Source organism: Mauremys reevesii, linkage group 8 (assembly GCF_016161935.1).
Source record: "Mauremys reevesii isolate NIE-2019 linkage group 8, ASM1616193v1, whole genome shotgun sequence".
NCBI lineage: Eukaryota > Metazoa > Chordata > Testudines > Geoemydidae > Mauremys > Mauremys reevesii.
Window position 1 is genome coordinate 95,090,282 of NC_052630.1, and position 19,303 is coordinate 95,109,584.

At 43.3% G+C, this 19,303-nt stretch overlaps 1 protein-coding gene across 15 annotated transcripts in view; it reads left to right on the top strand.

The window, feature by feature from the left end:
- DAB1 (DAB adaptor protein 1) overlaps positions 1-19,303 on the top strand; it is a 684,943-nt gene that overhangs the window by 473,893 nt on the left and 191,747 nt on the right. For 13 of the 15 annotated variants that reach the window (XR_005583828.1, XM_039485615.1, XM_039485614.1 and 10 more), the window contains one exon: positions 2,222-2,334. The exons of the other annotated variants lie outside the window; for them this stretch is intronic. The gene's annotated coding sequence lies outside the window, so the exon portion shown is untranslated. The remainder of the gene's footprint in view (positions 1-2,221; positions 2,335-19,303) is intronic. 15 annotated transcript variants of the gene reach the window in all.

A 19,303-nucleotide genomic window follows, 5' to 3' on the forward strand; every position in this document is an offset into this window, starting at 1 on the left:
AAGATTAGGAGCTCTATTTTAGCCATATTGAGCTTGAGCAGGTGGCCAGACATCCACAGAGAGATGTCAGAGCGACAGGCTGATGAAACAGTTCTTCTTTCTAGGTGTCCAGCATATCCTACTACAGCCGTGTTTTCCCCCCTACCCTCCCTTCTAAGACCTCAGTCCTGTAATGAGCTCTGTGGATCTCCTGTTCCCAACTGGAGCTTCCTGTGTCACTTACAGTGGGACTCAGTGTGGGCAAAAGAGTATCCACATTGAGTCATTGCAGGACCAAGACCAGGTACTGCAAATTATCTGCTGATTTCTTCCTTAATGGAAAAACAATTAAGACATTCTAGTTTTTAACATGATAATCAGTTTAAAAAACAATTTACACGTTAGCACATTAAAAGGCTTTTTAATAGTTAATAATTCTGAAACATCTACCTATAAAAACCTGTGCTTTCATAAATTACTGTTTCATAAGAAATTAACACAGCTAAGAATCAAACCAAGACAGACGTGCCCAGATAACAATTTAAAGAGTATCCGCTGACCTCAAGCTGAAAGAAATATTACCAAAAACATTTGTTGGGGTTTGGAGACAAGTGGCACTCATATCCAAGTGGTAAAGTTTCTCCTTAATTTATATATGCTTTTTAATTCATGTGTATCAGTTTGCTGTGTGAATATTGTTGCAATATTTTTCAATTAGATGTTGTCTAGTAAAATGATTTTTTGCCTCCATTTTAAGATTAAATTGATTCCAGTTAGTTATTTGAAATAAATGGCTTTATTTTATTAATTATTTCTAACTTGGAACTTGAAAAAAATGCCTAGAGTCTTTTCATGTTTCCAAAAGAGGGCAAGACCTTAAAGGCATTAATTATATACATGCATAGAGTGTTTTAATGTATGTTATTTGTGATTTAAGGTGAAAATTTCAGCTTAAATTACTGGTAATACTTTATTTGCATGCATTAGTAAATGGCTGATCTTTGGTTATCTCCCTACTTATTTTGATTTTTAGACACTGACTCTGCAGTGAGATCCACTCAGACAGATCCATATACTACATGGCACCCTGCTGAAGTCAGCAGGACTCCATGGGCACACAAGCATCAGTCAGCCCAGATCTTATCACAGGATTATGGTCTTCTGTTGATGTCCATCATCCCAGTATTGGAATGCCTCCCTGATTAATGAATTGATTCTTACAACTCTTGTTTGCAGTAGGGAAATACTGTTCCATTTTACAGATGGAGAACTGAGGCACCAAGAGATTAAATGATTTGCCCAAGGTCATAGAGGGAGCTGGAAATTGAATCCAGACCTTTTACATCACAAGATCATCCTTCTCTTCTCTAAATGGAACATAGTTTGCATTAGTACTCCATGCACTGACTCAAAATTAGACCCGACCAATGGTTACTGTGAATTTACATACACACACTCTAAATCAGCATGGCAACCCTTTTTTTATTTTGAGAAGTATGGCTTTGGTCTCACTACATTGGGTACTGAAAGCAGTTTTGTGTAGTTAGGCTATGAGTGTGCTTTCTTTGTGAAGAACTCTATCCTTGCATTTCTCAGAGTTGCATAGCACGTGTAAACAAGTTCTGAATAAGGATTTCTGTTAGATTGTATTCTTCTTGATATCCCCCAATGGCAGCCAGGTCAAACATTCTGAGGTACTTTCAACATAGCTGTCTAGAAGCATGACTGCAGCAGAAAGATGTGTGTGCGGGGGAGAGGCATGTATTTTGCTTTATTTCAGCTGGAATGCTGTTCTGTGTATAGAGCATCTTATTTCAGTGTTGTGTATGCAAACAGGAAATGATCGTTATGCTGCTCTGGAATGTCTTTTACTCTCTTCTCCCTAAAGATTCAAATATACATGCTTTTAACTGTAAGGCAGCAAGATCTGATACATTTTTTTTGTGTGTGTCCTAGAACTTGCTATGCTAATAGCAGAAAGGACTGATGAAGGAACATGCCTATAAAAACGTTCTTTCCTTGGTAACATGATGAATTGTGGAAGCCCTGATTGAAAATTCTAATCACAGCCTTGCAGTCCTTCAGATCACAACCGTTGACAGTTGATTCACTTCTTTTCATGCCTGCTGCCTCTCACTGCTTATGGTGCCTCTTATGCATGAGTCTATCATTAGCGCACAAAGCATGATGGATTGGTTGGGGTACCTCTATCCTTAGAACCTGGGAAATGCTTCTTTTTCAGAATCACAGTGCCTGGGTGTGACATCGTCATGAATGAGAGAAGAAAGTAATACAGTATTGGATGTGCCTGTTTGCTGCCACTGTTTAGAGAGAAAATGATGCATTATGGGGAATGTAAGTATACGGCCTGTTTTTCCCTCACTAGCAACTGATGCAGAAAATCACTGATCACAATCAATGCATAAACTGAGTCTGGCCAATGCATGAAGGATGTAATGCCCTTTCAAAATCAAAAAAGTAAACAATTTTCCAAAACTGCATCTAAAAATTAACCAGTGTAGGAAGTCTTTTGACTTTCAGCTTGAGCTAAGGATCAAAAGGATTAAAGCTGATTGATTTTGATCTCAGATGTGGATTCTCATCACTCCTAAAACTGTACTTCTCTTTTCTTAGATGAGAAACCCCAGACATTAAACTGGTAAATGATTTTATTTGTCTGCATGGCTTCTAGTTGGCATTTAATGTTTCAGTGAACAAATCAGTAAAGTTTTGGGTCTGGTGAAGAATTGATGGGACCAGTTTTCAAATGTAGAATCGAAACAAAGTGAAAATATGTCATGTTCAGATAACAGGCAGAGCTCTGCATCATGTGGTCTCATAATAAATGAATTCTCACTACAGAGTCGACCAGAGATTTGCAGGAACATATTTTAAAATTTATGATGATTCATTTTTAAGATGAACCACAATAAGAAAAATGTATTAGAGAGAAAGGAGGCAGTTTCTTGGCATAGAAGATAATGTTAAGGCTGCCTTTGCTTTTACATTGTGCTTTCTAAACTCTGTGCAGTGAGTAAATTGATATTCATAAAAAGGTGTTGCTGCAACTGGTAATAACAAACCAGCAAGTAGAACATCTAGTAGGAGTCTGCAGGATTTGCACTGCTGCTTTTTATGGATTACCTCAGAAGTGTTGATGCTCTCACTGACACTGTGGAGGAACACAAAGCAGAGTTGAAGATTTTTCTCCCAAGACTGGTAATTTTTACAGAGCACTGAAATAAACCAGTGTTGTGGCTAGTGTACACACAGAAGTAGTGCTGTATTTCAGGGAAAGAAAAATAAACTTTTCTGAAGCTCAACATATTCTTCTATCTTTACTGTTGAGTTGTATTTTGAATTATATTGTTCCAGTATAAAACTGAGAAGGAAATATTGCCTAGGATGAAATTTGTAGAACAGCAGCTATTTTATTCAAATACTAGAACTTTAGATGGTGTTTTGGTAGAAGCATGACTTGCTACTATTTTTATTTAGCCAGAGATCAAGCATACACATCAAATGCATAACTTTTTTTTAACAGTTGAATTACTTGCTTCATATCTTTCTATTTCACTGTGTTGGCGTGGATGTCCTGGTAATCAAAAAGTGCAGAATAGCTTTATGCACACATTGGAGCTATGTAATTGCTGACAAACATGATTTAACAGAGTGAATGAAGGAATTGTACACCATGGGACAGATCTTCAGCTGGTGTAAATCACCATAGCTCCACTGAAGTCAATGGAGCTTTGCCAGTTTATGTACTCCAGCTAAAGATCCAGCCCCTTTTCCAGTTGGCATAAAAGGGCTCTTTGAGTTGCACTTGATTGAGTAGGAATTGCAGGCTTCTCTGACCACTCTCCTCCTCTTCAGGCAGTGAGCTTATTAGTGAGCTTCCCGTATCTTTGCTGAAGATCCTCTTTGATGGATCTAATTGTGGGCGTGAGGATATGTCTGACTATTAACAGTAATCCGTCATTATTTGTATCTGGTAGTGCATGTGGACTTCAGTCATGGATCAGGGCCCCTTTCTTGGTTGAATTTGTACAAATACATTGCAAAGAGATGGTCCCTGCCCCAAAGACCCTACAGTCTAAGATGAGACAATAATTGGATTCAACAAACAGATGAGGAGAACATGGAAATTATGAGACTACATAAAACAAATATAGTTTATATGGTTTTGTACAATATTTATGGCTATGCACAGTATATAAACGCTTGTTCCTTCTTATCTGCCTTGTACTGGCTTTCAAATGCAAAATAGGTCATTTGGTCCTTTCTTTACCTCCAATAGCACCGACTATCTTATTCGCTGTGAATAGCATTCCCCAATGAATAATCCATGTTGTGCTGATACTATACAGTTTCAGTGGCTAATCTGAGAAGTTACATTACTAGTCAGAGAATCTTAGATAAGGATTGAAGATGCATGTCACATTTGCAAAGTAGAGCAATATCAAATAAATTAGAATAATTTCCCAGGCTCATTTTTCCAGTAATGTGATTCAAGATAAGTTATTGAGGCTCTGGAGTTTCAACACACCTTTGGTTATTCTTCAGATAATGCTATCCATAGTTGGTGCTATTGCAAGTAAATGTTGGTCTTCATAATAACACATAAAAGGCAACACACACATTTCATTTGAGAGAGAAATGTTAAAGCATACACTTTAGGTGCACTGTCAGGAAACACTCACATTGATAACAGCCCTAATAACTTCCCTAGATAGACTGAGGGCTTGTCTTCACTACTGGGGAGATCTATGCTGCTGCAATTGATGCAGCAGGTGTCGATTTAGCAGGTCTTCCTAGACCCACTAAATTGACAGCAGAGCACTCTCTGGTCAACTCGGGTATTCCGTCTCCCCGAGAAGAGTAAGGTAAATTGACCGTAGAGCATCTCCTATCGAAGCATGCAGTGAAGACATGGTGTTAAGTCGACCTGACCTTCGTCGACTACAGCTACGTTATTCACATAGCTGGAGTAGTGTAACTTAGGTCAACTTGTCCTGGTCATGAAGACAAGCCCTTAGAGTAAAAAAAGCTATTTTAATCATCATATTGAAATGTAATTATTTAGTGTTGGGAATGTTTTAGATTGGGTGAATTAAAGATAAATAAATTACTTTCCACATTTCGGAGCCCTAAGGGCCTTCTTCCAACTAATGTAATATCTACACATTTTAAAAAAGTGCATGAATTCATTGCACATATTTGCAGCTGTGGGTGTTATCCCTAATGAGAGAGCGTGATACCCATGTGGGGTGCTTGTTTAGAGTATGTATTTCTTCAAGGACACAGTGAACACTTTTAAGAGAAGTCTTTGATTATATTGAAACACCCTTTTATCAATACATGGATAATTTAAATGTATAGCAGAGATCAGAATTAATTATTACCTCAAAATTTACATGATCATTTAAGAATACAGCACTAAAGCATGTTGTACAGCAGATTATGTAATCATGTTGGAAAATCCCATGCCATATGTATTGTATCAAAACCCCAATTTTTAAAGCAGTGCAAGCGATTTAGCCCTCCATATTCTACCAGTGAATTTTAATGGAAGATGTGTAACTAACTCCTCTATACTACTTTGAAAGTCTCAAACACAGTACCTAAATAAGTATATGTTGAAGAGTATGTACTGTATGCTACTGAATAAATGGGTGTCTTTTAGGAGTATAGGTACAGCACACATTTAAAATACATCCAGTACTGCATATTGAAATTCAGAACCTCGTGCTTATATGATGACTTGCAGGAACCTGTCTGTCTAGGTAAGTGGATGGGTCAGTTCTTCTTCGAGTAGTGGCTCTATGGATGCTTCACTGTAGGTGCGCTTGCGCTGCTGATTGGAGAACTTTGGTAGCAGTGTCCGTTTGGCCCACACACATGCTGTCTGCTCTCGTACCCCACCATGAGGCTAACCAGCATGCACAGACTAACCCTCCCCAGTGCCTTCAAAACTGCCCCTGGCTAGAGATGGAGCCATTAGCAGTCCATTTGCGATCGTTAGTTTTTCTCTATTTTTTAGCATTTTTAGTAGCTAGTTAGCCCCTTCAGACTGAGTTGTAGTTTTTTCCTTATTTTCTCTTCAAAAAACAAAAACAAAAAACAAAGTTTTCTCCCCCCTTTTGTCTGGGACCCCTTTCCACAGTGCAATATGCCTGGCTCGCTGAGCATCAAGAAGTGCCTCTCTGGTAAGGAGTCCATCCCTGTGGCAGATAAACACTCCCACTGCATTCACTGCCTCGGGGGAGGCCATATTCTGCAGAAGTGTGGTCTCTGTCAGCAACTTAAACCCGGGTCTCGAAAAGGACAGGAAATTGAGGCATCCTGATGGAGGTAGCCCTTCAGCTTTCCCTGGATCCGTACCAAGACTCACCCAGGAAGCCCAAATCTTCACCACAGCTGTCAACATCCAGGGACTATGGTTCGAAGAAATAAGCTGCAAGCCCTTCTTGTAAGACATCTGAAAACTGAGCTGAGTCTCCCCAGAGTTAGCCCTGAGCTAGCTGTAAAAGATCGCCGGCACACTTGGTATCATCCATACCGTTGATAGCGAGACAGTCCAAGCACAGTACCATAGCTTGTGAGGGTCTGGAGCAGCAGGTACCATTGATGCACCTAAAGACCTGATGGACACAGGCCCCGAGCCAATGGTATCGGTGAGCAAAGACAGGAGCAGGGAGCACAGTGTTAAGATGCTGCTGGTACACGTTGTACCTTAGGCACCGTCAACTGTGACCCATCCAGCACCGGAGCGTTGGGTGCAGGTGAAATCCCCGTCTCCCTTCATAGTGCCAGTGGCACGGGGTTGGTCGGCACCACAGAAGTTCCGGTACTTGAGAGAACTCAGAGTATCTGATATACAAGAGTCTCCCCTTTGGTACCACGTCTTCTCCAAACATGGGAAACTTCTTCAGTACCCTGCCATGCATCTCCACTTTCTAGTGGTGACTCAGTGAGTGAGAGGAGGTCATCTCCTACCACTCCTCCCATGCGCCCTATGTTGCCCGTTATCAACGGGCTCCTCAGACATATCCTCAACTTGCTCTGCTACCACAATGGTATGGCCAGCCATGGGCACCACCATCAAGCTCTATCCACCATCCCATTGGCTCTGTTGGGATCTCTGGGTGGCATATTGAACCTACACTTGTCAGGCTTCCAGCCTGACTCATCGTGAGCCTGTGAGATGTTCTCCCTCTGCCATGGCATCCAGAACCTCTGAAACTCAAGAGGAAATCATGGAGGAACAGAGTAGAGGAAGAAGTTGCACTGAGAACTAACATATCTTCCTCCTCTCCAGACAAGGCAGTGATGCCCCCACCACCATCCTTAGCCAATGATTTCTGGCTCTTCCAGGACTTGGCAAAAAGGGTAGCAAACACACCGCAGATACTCATCACAATCTACCCAAAATCCTACACTCTTCCTCGTGCTCCAGAATAGTCCTCCCTATCAGTGAGGCCCTTCTGGACCCAGCCAAGGCTATATGGCAAACTCCAGGATCAGTGACACCTACGTGTAAACGGGCTGAGGAAAATAGGGGAAATAGCCCTACTGATGGCACATCCTCTCCATACCATATTCTTTCGGGACAAGGTCACACTCAGACCACCCCTGAAGTTCATCCCCAAGGTGACCTCTCCTTTTCATATAAAACAACTGATTCACCTCCTGACCTTTTACCCCAAGCCTCACCGTGATAACAGGGAGACTGTACTTAACACACTGGGCGTTAAGAGAGCCCTGACCTTTTACCTGGATAGGATGAAGGCTTTTAGGAAATCATCTAAGCTTTTCCTTTCTATTGTGGAGAGATCCAGGGGCTCGGCAATATCAGCCCAGAGACTTTCCAAATGGGTCTCGAACTGTATTAAACAATGTTATCAGATTTACAACATGACACCTCCAGCTGGTAGTTGCACTCTCTGCAAGAAGGTGGTCTCCTCTTCTGTTGCCTTCCTCAAGAATGTCCTTATCTCAGAAATCTGTAGAATGGCAACCTAGGCGTCAGTCCATACCTTCGCAGAACATTATGCGATTACTGGGGATTCCACCTCTGATGCCATCTTTGGCTCCATAGTATTGTCATTTGTAACTGATTTGACTCCAAAGCAACAGCCCACTGCTTGGGAGTCTCCTACAGTGGAGCACCCATGGGGACACTACAGTGGAGCACCAATAGGGACACGCATCTCAAAGCACTATCATTACTGTGCAAGGTGAGTAACTTCTTTCCATGCCCATTTAATACATTGTCCTCTCTTCTAAAATTGCCAGTTAATTTTCTGATGTGGACACTAATTCATTAGGAATGGGAGTGAGACCACAAACTCATTTCAGGCATTAAGCAGCGCTTGGGGGTAACAACTTCCAGTCGCTGCTGAACTTGGGGGAATGAAACTGTTGAGCTATCGGTGAAAGGGTCGGTATCCCATTACCTATCCACTGGCCATTCAGTCCCGTTGAAATCTGCAGTTTTTAAAACTTTAATATTTTTTATTATGCGATTTCTAGGTTGATTTAAAAAAAAAAGACATACATACACTTTCATTGTACAGACAGATGAGTTACATTACAGTATTGACAAACAGTGGGATGGAATTCAAAGTTTCCTAAAAGCTGAGCACATAAGTATAAATATTCATGCACATATGACACATCTCATGTGAATTTAAGAGTTGTTTGGTGATTCTAAGGTCTGTTAGCAACAGAGTGACTGTACAGTGACCAAAAAGATATGATCTTTTTCTTTGAATATTTATGTAAATTATACATGTTTTGCAGTAATATTTCCAAGCTTAACTGTCAAGTATTCTGTCTGTATCCTAACATCTAAACTGATCAATTCTTTCCAGTTTTGCAAGATAATTTTGAGAGGAATCTGCATTTTGAAATAAATATATCCCTAAAGTGACAAGGCAAATAATAGGTGGGCTGAAACATATGTATATAAAGGCACATGGCTTCAAAAATCTCATTTGCCTGAAATTTGTATACCTCTTGTAGTTAGGAGTTAAACCTACAATAACTAAAAAACATTAAGCAAAACAACAACAAACCACTATTTTCTCAGTTCTGCATTTAACAGCACTTGGTGTATAGTCAGTTTCACTGTTCCCACGCAAGACTTAAATTGAGCTGGAGTCCACCGGAGCAGAGCAGCCCACGCCTCCCCCACGGGACTAAAGCTCCAAGTCCTGGTGCTTCTCCCCATGGGGCTTAAGCCCTGAGACCTGCTGCCCCATAGCCGAAGCCTGGAGCCCCAAATGCGGGGTGTGGGATGGGGGGCTCCGGGAAATATTCTCTGAGAATTTAAGCCCTATTCCCATGTAATAGGCAGGTTCCAAACATGCCATGAACTCTGAGTGACTGGTTCCCTGTTCCAGCTCATCTAAATCAATGAGGCTTTATTTGGTTACACAGGTTTGCCCATTTGAAGCAGGTTGCAGGATCAGTGTCATGGTTAGTTTAATCTTGCTGAAAATATCTATGTAAAGTCATCAAGGGATCAGAGAATAAATTGTTTTAATAGAATTTAAGAACATTTTCTTTATCAGAAATGACGCTTTAAAACTTTTTGAAAAAAAATCACTTGACATCCCTTAAATAAATACTTTAATAAAACTATTATGTTCTAGTTAGCATAGCTTTTGTACGGTATTATAGCTATAATATACATTAAGGCTCTGATCCTGCAATTCGTCTCTTCATTGGCATGCCTATGCTGCTGTTGAGTACACTGTAGCTTTTCACAATGTAAGGGTCTGCCTGGACAAAGGCAGTTGCAAAATTGAGCTCACTTTAGGAAAACGTGATAAAGTTTAATTCATTATATCAGTATATTGCACTGAATATTGCATGTGGATATTTATTTTCTAATTTATAAACAAATGTAAATAGTGAGTACATAAATGCAGTTTCCTAATGAGCAGGGTTCCTAAACAAACCTAAAAGGGGTTATTTTGAAAAGTCAGTTCTTAGTGATTTATGATCTACATAAAGCAAATGTAATTTTCAGCACAAGGCAGAAGATCTTTGTGAACCTAAGGTAACACTTGACTCTAATCAGAACTGTCTATATTAGAAAAGTGCCTGAGTGATAAACCTAGATAGTAATGTCCTGAGCTCTGAACATAGGTCCATATGCAAAATTCAGATTTTTCTTTTTATAATGTGCTAGTTCTGACACCTCCCAGCCCAAGGTGTGTGAAATCTGAATCTGAATTTTGCTGCTTTAGTCCATCTGTACATGTGAAAAAATTAACAACTTTATAAATTCACATTGAAGACTTTACTATAAATACTATTTACACATCAACAGAAGTTTATTCCCATCTGTGATGCGTGTTGTCACTATTGAAAAATAATTCTGTTTAAAGGGAGCTTTTGCTTGGGGGCCCAGATTCAAAGCCCACTGAAGTCAATCGAAAGGCTGAAGTCATTTGGCCTTCGATTGGGCCCTCAGTGATTTTTTTTTTTTTTTTTAAGTATGAAGCACACAAAGCTGTGCTCAAACAGGGGCATTATCTTTCTCCTTTTGAAGTAGATGTCAACAATTCCATTGATCTCGGTGACAGAGAATCAGAGCTGTAATGGAATTCTGATATTAGACCACAAAAGCAGAGTGGAGGCTGGAAACGCCGAATTTGATCCAGCCCGTGGGCCCTACTTATTACAGCATACATGGACATAAAACGGCGATTGTGAAATCTGCTCCACGTGGACCATGTTTCGGGATCAGGGCTTACGGTTCATTTGGCACTCAGTCAAATTCTCAGTGGAGCTTTTATTTAGCCTCTGAAATTGCAAATGTAATTTTATGCACCCAAAGTTTGGCACATACTGTCTTTTTCACAACAATGTTTTTGATTGTTTAAAAACTGATTTGTGTGTGTGCAATTCAGGTATGGCAGGCTCTTAAGTATCCTATTTGAATGTGTAAAAATGGCAGTTTGTGTGTTGGAATTCTCTTGTGAAATTTTGCATACCTAGAAGTTTGGGCATGTATTTAGAGGCAACTTTTGGAAAAGGTCATTCAACCATATAGCTCTAAATTTCAGTGCTTTCTCACTACTCCTTAAGGGGAAAATATATATACAGTTAATACAGTGTATGAGCGTCTTTTTAATTTATATCTTGTCAAATATCTTATTTGGTCTGTCCAGGGCTGGCCTTAGGGAAAACTAATGCCCTGGGTGAACTTGTGTTTTGGCACCTCTGGCCCCAGTGGGTGCCCCCCACTGCCCCTGGCACTCATGGGCTTCCCAGACACCCCCCCTCCCCATTTTTGCCCCTAACCCCTACTGTCCCCTCCTGCACCCTAGCCCCTGCAATGTGCCCCCTTTGTCCATAACCCCTGTACCCCCCTCCTGCGAGCACATGGGGAAACTGATCTGGATGCATGGAGCAGGTGGCATTGCTGCTCATTGCCCTCTTCAAATGCTGCTCCTTTGTGCACCCCTAGGAAGCTGTGAGCAGGGGGAGTGAGGAGGGACATCAGGGCACTTTCCCCACTTGGGCTGTGTTAAGGAGAGGGCAGGAGAGCAGCCGCTCCTGATGCTCGCCTCGCCGCACAGCACAGCTGGGGAAAGTGACCGGGATGCAGGGAGCACTTGGCTCTTTGCTCCCCCACATCCCGCTGGAACTTTGGGGGTGGGCGAGCAGTATTTGTGCATCACTGCTCGGGGTCTCCCCCATGTTCCTCTGTCAGGAGGAAGCAGGGAGAAATCTAGATGTCCCATTCCCCCACGCAGTGCTCCCCTGCCAGCCAGGAGCAGTTTCTGACACCACACTGGCAGTGTACACCTCTGCACTGCTGCATGGCGCCCACTTGACCACCGGTGCCCTGGGCGATCGCCTGGGTGGCCTACCCCTAAGATAGGCCCTGGGTCTGTCTGTGTGTCTACCTATCAGCTTATATGTTGCAATTAAAACAAGATCTATATGTTATTTAGGAAAAACATAAAAATCCTTACTGGGCTCAGAGCATGTGGAGAATTTTACAGCTCAAAGCCAGTGTTAACAGATTTTATAACCCCCTAAAAATGTGGTTTGTAGTAAAAATGCCCACAAGCCTCTAATTATAATGCTGTGAGATACTTTATTAATATAATTACATTCTAAGAAGCATAAATGCTAAACTAGATGACTTGTCTGAAGTGGCCTAGATGTGACTTCCACTCTAACAGCTAGTGACAAAGTACAAAGGCTGTTGTACAAACATACAGTGGTTTAATTAATGGGGGTAATATTAGGCTTTGAATCTCCTTTAGAGCTTCTGCTTCTGTTGGAGCATTCCACGTATTGTGAATCTTCCCTAACAGTTAAAGCAAATGAACTAAAATAGCCTTTGGGCTATTTTGTAGCACTGTGTGGTTGGAAAAATTAATCCTGTGCCATTTTACATTTACTGTCTGTGAATCAAACTGTGAAAGCTAATTTAAAAACTTTCACACTTGGCTTGAATGAGGACTGTCAGTGCTTGGAGAATGTTCAATTGTACACAATTAGCTCAAGGAGTGCTGGCTTGGATAGACCCATCAGCCTTAAAGTGCCAAAGCTTAATGATTGCTCTGACAAACGAACACAAAGGTTACAAGAGAGAGTTTAAGGGTACGAAATTGCTACTAAAAACCTACGCTGTATAAAACTGAATTAGTGCACAACAGAGAAAGAGAGCGCACTATAGATAGGCAGCAAGGCCTATAGAAAGCAGAGTGGGCTGAATTATGCATTTGTGGAGAGGAAAGCTAAATAGATGGAGAAACAATTGCTGTTACTGGGTTTTTAGAGACAAATCAGGTAATTACTCTGAAATATGATGATGGTTTAGATCAGGGATGGGGAACCTTTTTTTTCTATCACGGGCCATTGACCCACATTAAAAATCAGTCATGGGCCACACACAAGTAAAAAACAACTTAATTTAGTTTTGTTTTGAAGAGGAATAAATATAAAAGTTCAACTCACCCACTTTTTTTAGTGCGATGGCTGAGGTTGTAAATTAAGTCCGATAGCAGTTTTTCACGTTACAACCCTTGCAGCCCGAACACCACCGTAGGCACCCGGGGCTCAGGGACGCTAATGGCTGTTCCACACTAGAGCGCCGGAAGCACGTGTGGACGACGATGAGGCATGCGTTGCTGGGCTCCAACACCGGCCGTTGTGAGGTCATAACGCACTAGAGTGGCTGGCGGCTCTGCCTTGCCTCAGAATTTCTGTTACAGCCTTTGCATGCAGCTCACCTCCCTCCTCGTCCCCACCCTTGTCTCTGCCTCCCATAGACTACTGTCTTAGGTCTATATTTTTAGAAATACTTGCCGTGGGCCGGATGGAATTAAGCAAGGTGCCGGATCCGGTCTGCGGGCCGTAGGTTCCCCACCCTTGATTTAGATGATCAGTTATGTCCTGTGAAGCTGGTGACTATCATGGCTCTCAAAGAAAGGCAGCTGCCATGTATAGCTGTGGTGCAGTAAGGTGCTCAGCATGTTCTGAGAGGTAGCAAGAACCAGATTTTCAAAAGAATTTGAGCACCTAAAGATGCAGATAGGCACCTAGTGGGATTTTTCAAAGTTCTGAAGCTGCCTAGGTGTTTAATTTCCATTCAAATCAATTGAAGTTAATGAGATTTAGGCACCTAGAGTGCTTTAGGTGCTTTTACAAACCTCATTAGGCTCCTAGCTGCATCTTTATGTGCAGAGCTATAATGAAAACCTTTGAACATCTGGCCCCATGTGCCCCCAATGCCCGTTGAAGCAAATGGGGGCTGCCGATGCTCAGCACCTTTGAAAATGAAGGAGCTGATTTTCAGAAAATCTGAGCAATCCCACTAACTTCAGTGGGAGTTGCTGTGCACAGAACCCCTGAAAATTGGGCTATTACTTTTTATTGTTTTTCCATAAAACTAATATATGTTCAGTATTGTACAGATTGAGATTGCAGAATAATTATCCCAACGGTAAAATTAATGGCCTTGTGTAGATGGGCATTTTGTTAATATTTTCCTATCAATCATATGTTAGCAATACCTGCAAATCATAGGAGTGGAAAAAACTGAAAAGTCAGGAAAAAAGGACTATTCACTGTTTGCTTTTTGTCTTCCATCATAAATGACAGTGGCTCTTAGCATAGAAGTCAATAAGGAGTTTATAATATTTTCCAAAAGAAAATTACTACATACAGAAGTGATTCCAAATCTGTTTTGTTTGGAGTCACCCTTTTGCAACAGACCATTCCTCCCACTTTCCCACCACAATGAACCTCACATGTCACACAGTTGCTGTGTTTCTGTGTTTCTCCAGTCAGTAGCAGAGAGCTGCTAGGGTGAGGAAGCTTGCAGAGCTTAAAAGTGCCAGAGGTATAGAGAGGTTGCAGGTGAGTCCTGCAGAGCTCAGGCGTTCCACAGGGTTGTGGCCAGTATAAGATGAAAATTGTTTTTGCTGTGGAAGTAACTATAGATCAGAGAGGCAAAGTGAGAATACAACACAATGAAAATTAACAGGTTTTGAGTTTGATTTTTATTTCAGTTGCTGTTTCCCATGCTGTGCCCATGTCCTGCCTGTATTCATTGGAGCATAGGGAAAGTCAAGTACATTGCTTTTCTATAGGGCTTTAGAGGAAACACGTGTATTATAGTTAAAGAGATGAGAGCTGCAGCTATTTGCTCCAGTGTGAGACTACAAGATTTTATTATCATAATTCCATGGGGAAACTACTTTCCCATATGGGACAGTCTGGCTGATCAAAAAAATGATGAGATGCTCAGAGGAGATATTCTCCTACATCCATTTAGTTATGCGTGATTAATGTATGGCGATCAATGGCATTTTGAAGAATGGGTTGGCTTCACATGTTGAGGCTGTTCTAAAGACTGGGTTAGAAAAATGCATGCTGGGTTCTATAGCCTGTCATACTAATAAAATCTGGATGACAAGCTGATTGGGAGAAACTTCTGTGTTGAATTAAAATCAGGACTAGGTGTATTCTTATATGTTTGCCACAATCATGTTTTATTATATGTGGTTTTGAAGGCACAAAATATTACAGAAAATGTTCCAGTTAGTATCAGAATCCTTTTAAGATAGAAGAAATATAATAAATAATTAGATCTTTCTGAGAGGCTGTGATGCTTTAATCATTTGCATAGTGCTATCAGCCCCTTCTAGTTATGCAATCAACACACAGCTTTTATTACAGTGACCGTAACACACTGTCAGTTTCCCCCGTTTTCAGTTTTTGCTTTCGTCCACTTTTGCTACATTACAGTGATATACACACAAGGGAATTGCTTTGCTTGTAATTTAATGTCATGTTATGTCCTCCCATCTTTCCTTCTCCTTGCCTCTCCTGATTTTTCACCACCTTATATTCTATGATGAGCATTTTTGCAAAAAGTGTATTTTTACAGTTGTTTAAGTCACTGTGGTCTTGTTTCTCCTCTCCCCTACCTTACATGGGAGTAAAGGAGCCAAACCCACTTGCACCCACGTGGAGGCGGAGTCATATTTGCAACTCTGCTGTTCTCACAAGAGCCTGCGGTAACTCACCTGCAGGTTCAAACTGGGATCAGGGCTCTGCAAGTTAGAAGGGGAGAAGCGCTAAGAACAGCTGAAGCCTCTGACATGCTTCCCTGTGGGACTTGATGGATTTCTTACTAGAAATAGACTCACAAAATTAATTCCAGCTTGCTGGAGGGATTAGGGTTAAAATACAGGGGTAGGGCGTATAACTAACAACAGTATAGAGCCCGAGGAAGGAGCATTGCACCCAGTTTGGGGAGAACAGACTAAAACTTCATTTATCACACAGATTAAAACACAAATCGGAACAAGGATGTGTCTGCCTTAGGTCCTGAGCCATGTGTTTCTTTCAAAGTCTTCAGTCTGCAGAAAATAGAATGGAAAACAAAACAGTCCAGAGCCTTTCCCAGCTAATCAGGCCAGAGTCCTTATTGCAGGCCCACTGAAGCCCCAGGCTGGGCAGCAGAATTAGCCTTTGTTGGACTCTGTGTGTACCCCAGGAGAGATGGACACAACTTGTGGCCTAGCCAGAGGCTGAGTCACAGAAGGGGGCAGACTGATGCTGGGCTGGAGCAGCTATCACCAGGGACCAAGACGGAAGTGCTCCTGCCATGCCCACCTGATCACTAGGTGATGCCTGTGGGGAGCAGATCCCTTCACACCCCTCCATCAGCTTGCCCGGCAAGGTGACAGGATTATATGCCTCCTGCTAGGATAATAGGGCTCAGAAGAAAGCCCAGCTTTTTAGCCCCAGCTGGTCCTGGATACATCCCTGTGGTAGAGACGGGGGGAAGTGAGATTTCCAGTGACTAGTTTAGGGCACTTTGGCCCAAATGGATTCCCCTGTAGAAGCCCAAACGGCCAGTGCACCCTATCACACATCTGCCCCCTCAGAGTGAGGACCAGAACCTGTTCTCCTGGAGCTGGTTGTAGCACTAGCAAAGCACCATGTGATACAGGGTTTAGTGTCTTTTGTGGTGTGTACAGCAGAGAGTGGTCCAGGACCAAAATACAAAAGGAACTCTAGGAGGCATTGCCACTGAACAGCTCACTGTGAGAGGCACTTCCTCCACCACTGAATATTACCTGTCCCAGGGAAAGAGTTTTCAGAAACGGCAAGAGTGTTTTCCCCCTTAATGTTTGTGATAATACAGACGCCAATTTGATATCCAAGGCCTCAATGCAAGCAACATTTTCCCCAATTGCCTTGACTCAAACTGACCCCAAGGTTAGAGCATGTTGGGCCTTGCTTTTCCTCTTTCTCTAATTTTGGCTTTGTTCCTCCAAAGCGTATGCTGTTGACATAATGTGTCATTCTGATGGCACATTCCTGCCCAGGACTCTTAGTAATGCCGATCAGTGAATTCTTTAGTACGTGGCATTGAATGAGTGGCACAGTTCACAGGCCTAACTCCCAAACCCACTATGATATATATAAGATGCACCCACATTGCAGAGCCTTTATTATTAGGGATCTACCAAATTTGTGGCCATAAAAAACGTGTCACGGTCCATGAAATCTAGTCTCCCCCATGAAATCTGGTCTTTTATGTACTTTTACTCTATACTGCAGGGTAAACGTATACAAAAGTACACAGTGTTTCTCAAACGGGGAGTCGCAAAGGAGTCAAAAAGGGTCACAAGCCTATTGTAAGAGGGTCACAGTATTGCCACCCTTACTTCTGCTCTGCCTTCAGATTTGGATGGCCAGCCAACAGCTACTGATGCTTTCCATACCATGCCACTCTTACTTCTGCGCTGCTGCTGGCGCTGCCTTCAGAGTTGGTACCTGGCCAGCAGCCGCTGCTCTCTGGCCACCCAATAGGCTTGTGACCCCCTTTTAGCTTAGTATCCCGAGTTTGAGAAATGCTGCGGAGAAATTATGCCATGACCAACCTGTGGAAAATTTTGATTTCTCTGCGATTTAAGTAGACCCCCCTCGTATTATGTTGAATAGTGTCATTAACTGAGCCCGTCCATCCTGTGCACTGAATGAGGCAGGAGTCCTATGGAAAACATAGTATGTGATCACGTTATTAAAGACTATATCGTAATGCATTCGAAAAGGGAAGCTAAATTAAGTTGCAAAGGCAATCTGATGTGCTTAACTTTGCAACCTTAAAGGACTCGTAATACAATTTTGGTTTGTAATTACCTGTTATTAAAAAAAGCAAACTGCAAAAACACTCCATCACACAACACCATATTGACTGGAACATGATTCACCAGGGGGGTGGACCATTAGATCCAGCACAAAGACCTCTGCTACTTGAACTAGTGGAGTAACTACCATCAATAATTCTCATCCTCGTTGCGGAACAGCCCTCGCGGATTTCTCAGATATTTGATGATTGATAGCAGGGGGATAGTGAGACTTAGGAATCTTGAGTTCCAGCCAAGCTCTGTGCGGGAGAGTGCTCTAGGTCTGTGGCTCTCAAACTTTTGTACTGGTGACCCTTTCACCCAGCAAGCCTCTGAGTGCAACCCCCCCCCCTTATAAATTAAAAACACTTTTTAACACCATTATAAATGCTGGAGGCAAAGTGGGGTTTGGGGTGGAGGCTGACAGCTCGCGACCCCCCATGTAATAACCTTGTGACCCCCCAAAGGGTCCCAACCCCCAGTTTGAGAACCTCTGCTCTAGTGGATATGGCTCTTTTGCCGATTTCCCTCCAAGTTTGACCCCTTCTGCCTTGTTCCCTCCAATCTGACCCTGTCTCTTCCCACCTCTGGCTCCTTGTCCTGTTTGCATTCCCCTTGCCTACACAGTCCCGTCTCTACTCTTCGTGCGGCTGATCCCGGTCTCCTTATCCAGACAGTGCTAGTCTTGTCCTCAGGACTCCCCATCTGAATCCCTGACCCCCCCCTCTTCCAGTCTGTCTCTCCATCTCAGTCCCAATCTGCTTGCCCAGCCGTTCCCTGTTCCTGACACCTGGCTTCTCATCTGATCTGTTTCTCTCTTACCCTCCCCTCTGGCCTCCAGTCATCCCTGCCCACCCTTGATCCCCCCTCCCACTGGCTCCCAGTCCAGTCTCCCCCTGCCTTTCCTTCCCCTCCCTGGATCTTTGTCCTAGTCTCCTGTTTTGCAGCTCTTTGACCAGGCTGTTTGACCAGCTAGTCCCAGCTCTCCCCCACTGGTCTTTGTTCCCCTTAGCTCAGGGGTGGGAAAGCATTTTGGCCCGAGGGCCACATCTGGGTGGGCAAATTGCATGCAGGTCCATGAATGTAGGGCTGGGGCAGGTGGTTGGGGTGCAGGAGGGAGTGCAGGGTGTGTGGGGGGTGCACTGTGCAGGAAGGGGCATGGGACAAGGGGTGCGGGGTGCAGGAGAGGGTGCGAAGTGCGGGAGGGGGCTCAGGGTAGAGGGTTGGGCTGTAGCAGGAGACTCAGGGCAGGAGGTTAGGGGGCTCAGGGCAGGGAGTTGGGGTGCAGAGTGCAGGAGGGGTTCCAGGTGCAGGCTCTGGCCAGGCAGTGCTTACCTCAAGCAGCTCTGGGGTGGCAGCAGCGTGCAGCGGGGCTAAGGCAGGCTCCCCGCCTGCCCTGGCCCCGGTCCACTCCCGGAAGTGGCTGGCATGTCTGGCAGTGGCTCCTGCGGGTGAGGTGGGGTGGGACAGGTGGCTCTGCCGTGCACTGCTCTCGTGTGTGGGTACCACCCCCAAAGCTCCCATTGGCCATGGTTCCCCGTTTCTGGCCAGTGGGAGCTGCGAGGGGTGGTGCCTGCAGGTGAAGGCAGCGCATGGAGCCCTCTGCCCCTCCCCCAGGTGCTGGCCGCTTCTGGGAATGGCGC